The following is an 11263-nucleotide window of genomic DNA, read 5'->3' as shown; positions in this document are numbered from 1 at the left end:
AACAAAATTGCACTTTTCCTAGTTCAGTCTGTTGCAGCACTCACTCCAGCAACAAGCAAAGCTGGGGTAAATGGCAGATGGACAGCAATGGTTTGCAATCCATCAGGCATTATGTATTGGGGAGAGAAGATACCCTCCCCCCCCCGGCATGTGTCAAGAAATGAAGAGAAATGGGTAGGAGTGATTTATGCCTGCTTGCAGCAAAGCCAAGACTCTGAGGCCTTATCGATCCCCAGCACCGCAGTAGAGTAGTACCAGAACTAGAGCTTCTCCTGCCTGTCTTCCTCACTCCTACTTTGCCTTCCCACCAAAGAGAAGTGCCTGCCCCCACTCCTAATCCTGACCCACAACAGATCAATAAGTGCCTAGAGCTAAAAACCTTTTGGTGAGGCAGGTTCAATTCTGCCAAACACATTTCAGAATGTATTTTGATTTAAGTAAGTTAATAGAAAAACATAAATACTATGAATAAGCATATTCAGTCCCTATAGGAAGCAGAAGGCAAAGGGACAAATGACCAGAGGTCTTGAAACATCAAGTATATTTTCAAAAAGATGGGAGATTACAGAAAACATTAAAAGGCACAACCCCCAAATATTAGGAGTAAAAACAGCATCTCCTAAACCACGTGAGTATGCCTCATTGCTCATTCTAGCCAGTATACTTTAGCTATTTTTCCAGTTAAACTGCAAGCCATAATTTTTTTTGCGGGGGGGGGGGAGAGCTACAGTAGCTTCTTGCTCCAGCATGAGTTACCAAGTGTTTTCAGGGTAAGTCTGAATGGCTTCATATGTTGATAGAAGTAGATGCCAAGTTCCATTCCGTAAATGAAGATCCAACTACAGTCAGGCACACTTTGGCTTTCTCTCTTGTATCTAGCCCACATGCTGCCTTGTGGGCTGCAAACTGAGCAGTCTACTCATGTCTGGCTAAAGGCACTGATGGCCTTGACAGAAGTCACTGAAGAACATATGAACTCTCTGTGATTTTGCCCCAAACGTCTTGGTGATAAAGTAGTGTAGTCAATCCTTGGGAGAAACTGCCTTGGCTTCACGCATGGAGTTGGCACACAGGAAGCTGCCTTGTTCTAAGTCACACCATTAATCCATCTAATTATATACCGTCTACATTGACTGGCAGCAGCTCTCCAGGGTCTCAGCCCAGGGTCTTTTCAAGCTTTACCTGGAGATGATAGGAAATTGAACCAAGGATCTTTGGCTACTTCCCCTTCAAAACTAACATGCAGTACGATCTGTAAATAATGGTTTCAAATGAACATTCAATCCCATGGCAGCTACCTTCAAACCTGATGGATGCAGAAAGGTCTCTAGTTTTCAGTTTTTCAGTTAAACCTGGCATGCCTGCTAAAGAATCCTTGGGCATCTGTCAAGAACTCCTGCATGCTGCAAAGGGTTATGCAGACTGATTGGGTTGGGTCTCATCATTGTTTAACAATAGCTAGGATAGCACTCATGAGACAGTATGAGGTGAATACTTCAGCCCCAAATGCCATGGAAGGCAGTGAGTACAAAAGTGCTCTGTGAAGATATGGCTCCTCCTCCTAGGCTATCCTGCTGCCCTCAAGTGCTATGGAGGATGCTCTCCACTGCCAATGTTAAAGTAAGATTCAAACGGCAGTTCAGTTTGTTTCAGTATGTGCAATTTTGTCCTTTAAGTCAACACTAAAACATCTTGGGGTAGCCCTCAGTATGGACTAGAACCAGAATTGGGAAATGTTCATTTTTTGGATGGTAACTCCTTAAAACCCAGATAACATAAGCACTGGCCATGCTGGACCTGTAATCCAAAAAAGGAAGCTTCTTAAGGTCTGCCTAGAACACATCTAACATTCCTCCTGCAACACAGAATCATTGAATCATGCAGGGGAAGATCTGAGCTCTCTTTGAGGGATGTTTATCCACTACTGTTGCTGTTGATCTTTTCACTTGGGAACTTAAAGCTCTATGGAATCTGGTTGAAAGCCTTCCCACTAGGTCCCCCCCCCCAGCTAGGAATAATAAAACAAGTACAAATGCCTATATATTTATATATATTTGTAGGGTTAGTTTGGGAACTACTCTTAGCTAACCTTCTTCAGCAAATAGTATAATTGGCCAGCAGTTCCAGAATATTGAATCCTTCCATGAAATTTAACACATGCACAAGCATAGCTCTGTCACCTAACCAGATGTCCTGCTAACAATTTCAAATGTCCAAGGAATATTATTGTACATCTGATCCTCATGTCTTCTGAACCCTCCTTACCACTAAACATTTGTACAGCACAATAACAACGTCTACCCAGAGAGCTAAGCATCACCTATAAGTGGGCAAGGCAGGGAATGGAGAGTCACAACAGTCTGGAACAGGAGGAATGGGGCAGGGGGAAAGGACTTGCAGATGACAATGAATGGTGACAGCAGTAAAACTGGAGAGGCGGCTTAAGGAGTAACAGAGGCAGGTTGTTAAAATAGAAAGTTAACCATATTTCAGCTTGTGGGGAGCAGAAATCAGAAGAAAAATGTACAAAGGTGGAATTCCTAATCCTAGCATGATTCCCCACCCTTTTCATGTTATGAGGTACTTTTAGAAAGAAGTGCTATGAGAAAAAACAATTTACTGTATCAAATCTTCTTATAAAGGCTTCACTTACTCAACAATGTTGTGTGTTGTACTGGTTAGGGTATTGTACTAAGACTCAGGAGACTCCAGATTCCTGATCCTAGACCCAGTGACCCACAGAATTGACTGGATGACCTTCAACTACCCACTATTTTTCCTGTTCTGCCTCACAGGGCTGCTCTATACATGGAGCAGTACGATGGATACCAGCATGAGCTCTCTGGAGGAAAGGTGGAATATAAACGTAACTGAAGAATAATAAGCATGTTCTCCTATATTTTCACATTTTTCTTGTCATTTTGCTGATCCTGCCTCTTTGGTTACTCGTGGTTTCTCATTTCATTCACTTCTAAACACCTTATTTGGCCTCTCTACCACAGAATTGCACCCACCTTCACTTTTGAAATTTAACTAGTTTAGGTAGCACATATGGACACTACCCAACAAACCCAGTCTTCTCTCCTCTATTTCTAATTCTGTCCTCCCTGCTCCATTTGTACATTTGGCTATTTTAACATTTACTGGCACCCCTTATTCTGCTCCCTCTTCAAATGGGCAGAGTTTCCCATTTTAGCTGCTTCCAAAACTAAATTACAGATGTTTTTAGTTCTCCAATCTTGTTTAGATCTGCCCAGTTCCTTTACTCCTAGTAGTTGATGTTGCTGGCTGTTTTGACTACAGCCTTCCCTCTGACTTCCCATTAAAATATTTCTGTTTACCTACTTTAAAAGTTATACTAGGACTAGCCAACTCACCTGTCACACAGTGTTTGAAGTGAGAGGAAAAAAGGAAGTGGGATAATTTCATTATAAATTTGGCCAGACTCAATTTAACTTGTGGTCCATGTACCTCAAATGGGAGGAAGAGGAAGCAGGATGGCTTTGGGTTTCTGAAAAGAACTAGAATAGTCTCCTACCCTGTCCTGAACATAGCCGAGAAACCTTTATTGTCCAATCTCCATTTGCTTCCCTTTACTCTGGAAGCCAATGCAAACTTGCATTATTAGCTTTTCCCCATAGCTTTCAGCTCAGCTTTCCTCTGACATCTCATCGTTCATTCCCTTGCCCAACCCAGCACCCCTCTGCCCTTAAAATCTGAGCCATCCACTCCTACTGTGCTGCTCTCTTTCAAAAGATACCATCTTTTCTCCTTGCTGCCCCATACACCTGGGAGGTTTGGTGCACAATAGAGACTTTAGAAGAGCTCTGGCTGTGATACTACCTCTTCTTTCCCTCCTATCTCATATCAAACTCACCTTTTCCAAGAAGCCTTCAGCAGACCCTCCCATACTTGTTTCCCATGCCCTGTTGTAGCCAAAGCCTGTGCGTATGCAACTACAACAGCCACTTTTTGACTTCTCTGTTTATTCCTGTCTCAGTTCCTCTCCCTGCCTCCAACTAGCTTTTGAGTTTTGGGGGAGGGATGTGTCTACTACCCCCATTCATTTTAATGTAAAGTGCCAAGCACACTGATGGTGGCACATCAACCAAACAGAAGATGCAAATACTTAAGAGCACTTAAGGGGAAATACATCTCCAAGATCTTAGTAGATGGTGGTTTTTGTTTTTATTTTATTTTTGGGGGGAAAAGCCAATGCATTTTGACCTATGTATATATTTCAATGGTCTTCTTCAGGGAAAATATGAAATTAACAGCAGAAATTTCTGGAGCTGAAAATCTCATTCCATTTGTTGGACCAAACAGAGACTTTTCAGTCCAGCAAATGGAATGAGATTTTCAGCTCCAAAAATTTCTGCTGTTAGATTTCATATTACTCCTGAAGAAGGCCATTGAAATATATACATAGGCTACGACACATTGCACTTTTTCCAAAATTAAAAAAATATAAGTAGGCACCTACTGAATACTTGGAGACATAGCCCCTTTTTACTTGTGGCACCAACCAACCAACCAAAACAATTTTTTTCAGACGTTTTTTGTTCTATAGTTACGTCACCTGAATTGGCTCTAATAATGTTTGTTCCTCCATTTAACTTCACGCTTTCTCTCACTGCAAGGCTGAAGGAAATGGTTTTTCAAGAAAATGATGGGAAAATATGTGATGTGATGTTTTCTAAGTTTACTCTATTTGACAACAAAGATACATGTTGGTCTAGGAGATACAATTGTAATAATAACCCTAAAAATTACAAATGCTGTAAGTAAGTTAAATAAGAACAATAACAAATTTAATTAACATCTAAACTTCCTTAAAGGGAGGATATATCAGAGTTCAGGAAAGCCATATGTTTGTTTATATTTGTGTAAGTTATATGTATAGTTAGCTTAATGTTGTCATAGTTTAATAATAAAATTAATAAATAAATTTATTATTTTTATACCGCCCTTCCATAGATCAGGGCGGTTCACAGCAAATATCAATAAAACAATTAAGAATACATAAAAACACCCCTCTCTCACTGACCCCTCCCCCCCTGGTAAAAAGCCACCACAGCGGCAAGACAGTCCTCCGCAGTTCTGGGGAGCTTCTTCCCAGGTGACATGGGGGGGGGCAGCGGCAGAAGTAGTCCTCCACCAGCTCTCAGGCAGTCCCCGATGTTGCTGGGTCTGCCTGATGGCTCCCTCTGAGGCCGAGATGACAGTTGAAGAGGGAGGGGCCTCTTCCTTCAGGCAGTCCTCGATGTTGCTGGGTCTGCCTGATGGCTCCCTCTGAGGCCGAGATGACAGTTGAAGAGGGAGGGGCCTCTTCCTTCAGGCAGTCCCCGATGTTGCTGGGTCTGCCTGATGGCTCCCTCTGAGGCCGAGATGACAGTTGAAGAGGGAGGGGCCTCTTCCTTCAGGCAGTCCTCGATGTTGCTGGGTCTGCCTGATGGCTCCCTCTGAGGCCGAGATGACAGTTGAAGAGGGAGGGGCCTCTTCCTTCAGGCAGTCCTCGATGTTGCTGGGTCTGCCTGATGGCTCCCTCTGAGGCCGAGATGACAGTTGAAGAGGGAGGGGCCTCTTCCTTCAGGCAGTCCTCGATGTTGCTGGGTCTGCCTGATGGCTCCCTCTGAGGCCGAGATGACAGTTTAGGTTATTATGTATAAGAGATGACAGGTAAATTATGTTATGTTATATTATATTATATGGGATATGTGATGTTTATGTTTTGTATGTATTATCATGCTATGTGAAAATAGCATGTTTCTTTTAATATGTTGTTTTTAATTTAATAAAAGTAATAAAGATTTAATTTAAAAAAAACAACAGCTGAAGCATCTTCTAAGTTCACTTAGACCATGCTGTATTCTAGAATGGACAGGACACAATTTCCAAACTGTTATAATAATAATAATAATATTTATTTGTATACCGCCCTCTGGCAAACCAATCCGGGCGGTTAACAACAGTAAAATATAAAATATGACAATTAAAAACACTTTATCCCTCCCCCCCTTAAGACAGTATTAAATAGTATAACATATTAAAAATACAATATCAAGGATAAAAACAGCAATTAAAACTAAAAACCCTGATATCCCTCTATTGATCCTCAACCATCACTAAGATGGGGCCACGGGAGGAATGAGGGAATCAGGGAACCTGGGAACCTGGGCCGGGATGGTTAATCTGTTTCTTTTAAAAGATTTACAGCTTGCCCTTCTGGGAAAACAAAACAAAACAGGGAAGATGGCAAAACTATGGTTGTTTGGGCGATAGGGAACTGTGTTGCTTATACTGAACAACATCACAAAAAGAGTCAGCAGTTACCTATGATGACATTCATACAATCACATGCCACAAAACAACTGCAATAGCAATGAATAGATAAACCTTGGGAGTAGAGGTGGGGAGTATTTCTTGTTCTCCTGGTACAAAATATTATGCTTTGAATGCTTGGAAAATGCAGTTTCTTTTTCAGAAGAAGTGCAACCTTGAGAAAACAAGTGATGATTTTGTACAACAGATGAACAAGAAATGCACATTTGTTGTGCAATAAACTGATTGTACTGAAAGGCTCTAGAGATCGAGCTGAAGTCCACAGCAATGAATTACAGTGATTCATTAATAGTTGGGCAAAGATCCAAATGCTTTTCTCAACTCTACATGCCACAGGAGATGCATGATTAGATTGCTTATATTTTTTGTTTTTGTTTTATACTAATTAATAGCCCCAAATGGCTGATTTGAAGATCAGGAAAGTGGTGCTTTGGTAGAGCAAGTTTAACTCCTTTCCCCAAATCAACTCATAAACAGTGATATTGCTATTAGCTTGGGGAAGAAAGGAGAGGGGAGGAACAACCAGTACTTGCCTTTTTAAACTGTACAGATATAATAGTACTTTGAGGAAGGGGGATTTAGATTGGGAAAAGAGTTAAAACACACTCCCCCCAGTGCTACTTTTCCTATCGCCACAGCAAACATATGGGACTGCTAATTAGTAAGAATAATGTGATTAAAACAGTGGAAGATTGTAATCATGGCATGCTGACATTGTATCTAATTTGGTCATGAAATTTAGAGGACAGGATAGATGTAAATGTTATTGCAGTTTGTTGTCATTTCTGCTCTCTTAAACATTTATGTTGGAACATACAGTTTCTACACTACAAATAGCTTAGGAAAGCCTTCCTCGCTAGATCTGCTGGACTACAACTCTAATCATGCTGTAGTCAGCATGGTCACTGGGATAATGGGAACTGTAGCCTAATGGGTCTGAAGAACACTGGATTGGGGAAGCCTAATTTCTTGGGAAATACAGATAATTCTAGAAAATTAGTCCCATGCTTCTGAACCAACATCAGCTGCTTCACTAGAGATTTAAACTGTTCTCCCAAAAAAGTTTAAAGTTCAGGCACAACATAACTTCCTGTGAAGGACTGTTTCTCATTCCCAGTAAATAGCATCCATGGCACAATATTGTTAGCACAAAGCACAGGAAGCTTTCTTTTTATTAAACAGAAATTGGCATCATTGCTCCAGTAAGAGTTGGCCAGATCACAATTTTCCAAGTTTCTGACTTGGCAACAAATCACATTCCACGGCTGTTATGCCACTACCAATTTTGTTGTTGTCATGTGCTTTCTTGGCAAGATTTGTTTGGGGTGGTGGTGGTTGCCTTGGCTTCCTCTGAGGCTGAGAGAGTGTCACTTCCCCAAGGTCATTTAATGGGTTTCCATGCCCAAGTGGGGATTAGATCCCTGTTCTCCAGAGTCACAGTCCAACATTCAAACCACTTCACCATGCTTGCTTCCTAAGCATTGGTACTCACAGTCAAAACATCAGAAATAGAATGATTGATCTCATTCACATTTGCACCAAATGCCCCTCAGCCCATAATATATGTGTTAACACTAAATTGTTGCAGTGCATATTCTAACTGTCAACCATTCAGAGTCCTAGTCTCCCAGAGTCCTAATCCAACACTACTACACCATGTTGGCTCTCACCAATGCTGACATGATATTTACCATGCTCTCCTCTTGTAGTTCCTCAAGGGTGCAGTGTTATAAGAGTACTGTACTATGATTTTTTTAAAACAAAAATTCTTCTCTTGTTATGCTATATGGGCAATTCTGTACTAACCTAATTGAAATGGGCTACTGTGAAGTGGGATATAAGGTGGGAAATCTAAACACGGCTACCCATTATCAGTGCCAAGAAGACATAAAGGAACTGCTGCTACAGTTGTAGGCCTATGCTGCTACTGAGACTCTCTAAGAGAGTAAAACAGGTTGGGTTGTGGGAAACGTTATGTAGCCAGACTCAGAGCAGGACATAAGGCACTGATGACCAATTTGTAGTTCTCCATGATGATGAACTACAACTCCCAACATACATCACTACTTGCCATGTTGGCAGAGAGTGACAGAATTTGAAGTCCAGCAACATCTGGAAGATTGCAAGTGTCCTGATCTTGACATAAGGTTTGTCATGGAGACTGGATAGCCACCTGGAACAATGGATAGTTAGGAAGAGTTCCCCACTGCTGTTCTCTTGGCAGGAATGTCCAACAGTCCACAAAATGGTTTATAGGAACATCACAAGCAGACAGATCCTGCATTCTGTTCTGGAGGCCTGCATGTTCTGGACTTCAATTTCCTGAAGCCTTAGCCAGGATAGCCAATGGTAAGGGAACATGGGGGTACAGTATAAAATATATGAAGGGTCAAAGGTTTCCTAACCCTTCTTGAAAAAAATGTTCATTGTTCAGCTGCACATATGGTTCACATTCTGTGATTCTATTTTGCATGAAAAGAATCTAACACAAAGGGCAGAAAACAGAGCATGGACAAAAGAAAGCAAGGAGCACAATGTCAAAGTGAGTGACCCAAACCAACATAGGAAATTTGGTATGAAAATATGCCATTCAGAGTAAGAGCAATGAGCATCATAATACAGTATTAAAATGCACATCAGCCTTATTAAAAACCACACTTAGTCAAGAGTAAACATCACTAAATGTAGAAGAACTTACTTCTTAGCAAACAGGTTTATGAGTGCCTTGTTGCCCAAGGCATATAGTGGTTTAGCAACTATGCTAACACATAACAGCGCTTTATTTCCTAGAGGAAGGATAGTCAGAGTGAAGGCATTTCCAAACCTTGGACTAATGGAAACCCTCTACAAAGCTGCTCAGAAGCCATGGATGGCTCATCTACTCTAACCTTTCAACCCGTGAGTCTCTGCAGGCTGCCAGAAGTTACAAACAAGGGTGGGACCCAGTTTAGCCACTACACTGTATCACTGTTTATAATATTTAAGTAGCCCAAATAGAGAGAGCTTGTTCCAGGGAACTGCTGGCTGGGCAGAGCAGGCCAGTCCTCACCAAGGGTAGGGATGGGGGTTTACAGACTGCTGAAATTGCCAGGAAAAGCAGCAAGCACCCATCCGCTCCCATTCCAGAAGGCTACCCACATCACAGGACTGCACTCCACCCTGCTCAAGGACAGACACAAGAGAGAGCTGTTCCAGGCCAAGAGAAGCCTACAAGCTTTGCTAGCCTGTAAACACAGCCTGCCAGCACATTCCTGTCTTGAGAGCTGTTTTGGCCTACCTTGACCTGACCCTGATCAGTGCTAAACAGGACGATGTTGTAAGGACCATGTTTCCCATGTAGTGTCGCAATTTCTGAAAGGGAGAGTTCTGTCTTCCTTTTCTCCTTCTGGACAGGTAACAGATCATGTGGTTTACCAAGCACACCCCTTGAACAAGCATCTGAGCAGACTCTACTTTCTTTCTCTCTCTCTCTCTCTCTCTCTCTTCCCTAGACTCTTTTCTATTATGACCCATAAATCCCAGGTCTCTACCAGCAGCCAGGCCTGGGACATCCTTGGCCACTTTGGTTATTTGGATTGCAGCTGTGTCTGCCCCCACACAGCAAGAGTGTGCTAGTGTGCTGTGAGGATGAAGCAGCGACAGCCAAAGATTCCTGGCCTCACCACAAGAAAATCACACTGGCCATGAGCACTGACCCCAAATACAGATGGGAGTGTCTGACCACAGGAATCTCCGGCAAAGCCAGGCAAAGGTGTGTTGCCAGTGTAGGTTAACAAGGAAGTGGTCAATCTCCTTGCTACTCAGGTGGCGCTAAGCAAGTCACCCAAAACAGAGAGGACTTTATTTGCTGCTCCTGCAGGAGCATTCCTAAGAGGGTCAGTGCCCGTAAAGTGAAATCCAATCTTTCCTGCAAGCTGGCCAGGGCAAGGATCTTTGTGTTGGGGCTCTGTGTTAGACTAGTATGAGCTGACTATTCACAGAGTGAGAAAAATATGCTGTGTGTGTGTGTGTGGGGGGGGGAGACTGCTGCCCAAACATTCCTGTCACAAGAAGGGAATTCCACCAGTATACATAGCCTGGTAGGAATTCTTGTGCTGGCACAGTCCACCGCCTGTACTTTGGCATCGGCTTGGGTGGCCAAGGCCCTTTCGAGGTCTATCCTTAATCCCCACATCAGCAAAGATCTGTTTCCGCCTCAGTAATTGATCTGAACCATATGAAGATTCTACTAATCCTGGAATAGGTACCATGCACATTTTACAGTTCCTTGCCTGTTTTTATAGCCTCAAAATATTTTTGTCAAAAAGGGAGAGCTGCCACTCCTAAAAGCCTCTAGCAATGGTTATTCTCCTTTCAAAAAAGGTGCACCCCCTCCACCAATAACCCATGCACAGTTTTGTCACGAAATAGGATTTTTACAAAACTGGAAGTAGGTTTCCAATCACTTCCAGTTTTGGTTTTGGAGTGTGTGTTCCCCACAGTTGTTCTGAGGAATGGAAAATCAGCCCCCCAGACCCTCCAAAGTTGTTCAACCTGGATAAATCCACAGGAATGCAAACATTCCGGTACTTTATGCACAGGAATGCTGACCCTCACTCACCATCTGGACATTTGGAAGAGTTTGGAAAAGCAGCACTGAACATGTCATCTAGCCACAGTGCTAACGTGGCTAGTCCACTAACTACCATCACTGCCTTCTGTTAATTTGCAGTGCTGAGAACATATAGGTCTGAATTCTATTGCCTCACCTAGAGCAGACCTATTGGATCAATGAGAATTCCCTATATGTTGCTTTAACATTCAAAAATGGATTCAATGACTCTGCTCTAACTGGAGCTAAACACAGTATTCAGGCTGCAGACTAGCCAAGGAGTCACTTGTAAGTAAGGCAAGCTGACAGTATCACACACATAACACTGTG

The sequence above is a fragment of the Sceloporus undulatus genome, chromosome 3, assembly GCF_019175285.1.
Source record: "Sceloporus undulatus isolate JIND9_A2432 ecotype Alabama chromosome 3, SceUnd_v1.1, whole genome shotgun sequence".
Lineage (NCBI taxonomy): Eukaryota > Metazoa > Chordata > Lepidosauria > Squamata > Phrynosomatidae > Sceloporus > Sceloporus undulatus.
Note: the sequence above shows the minus strand (reverse complement) of the source record.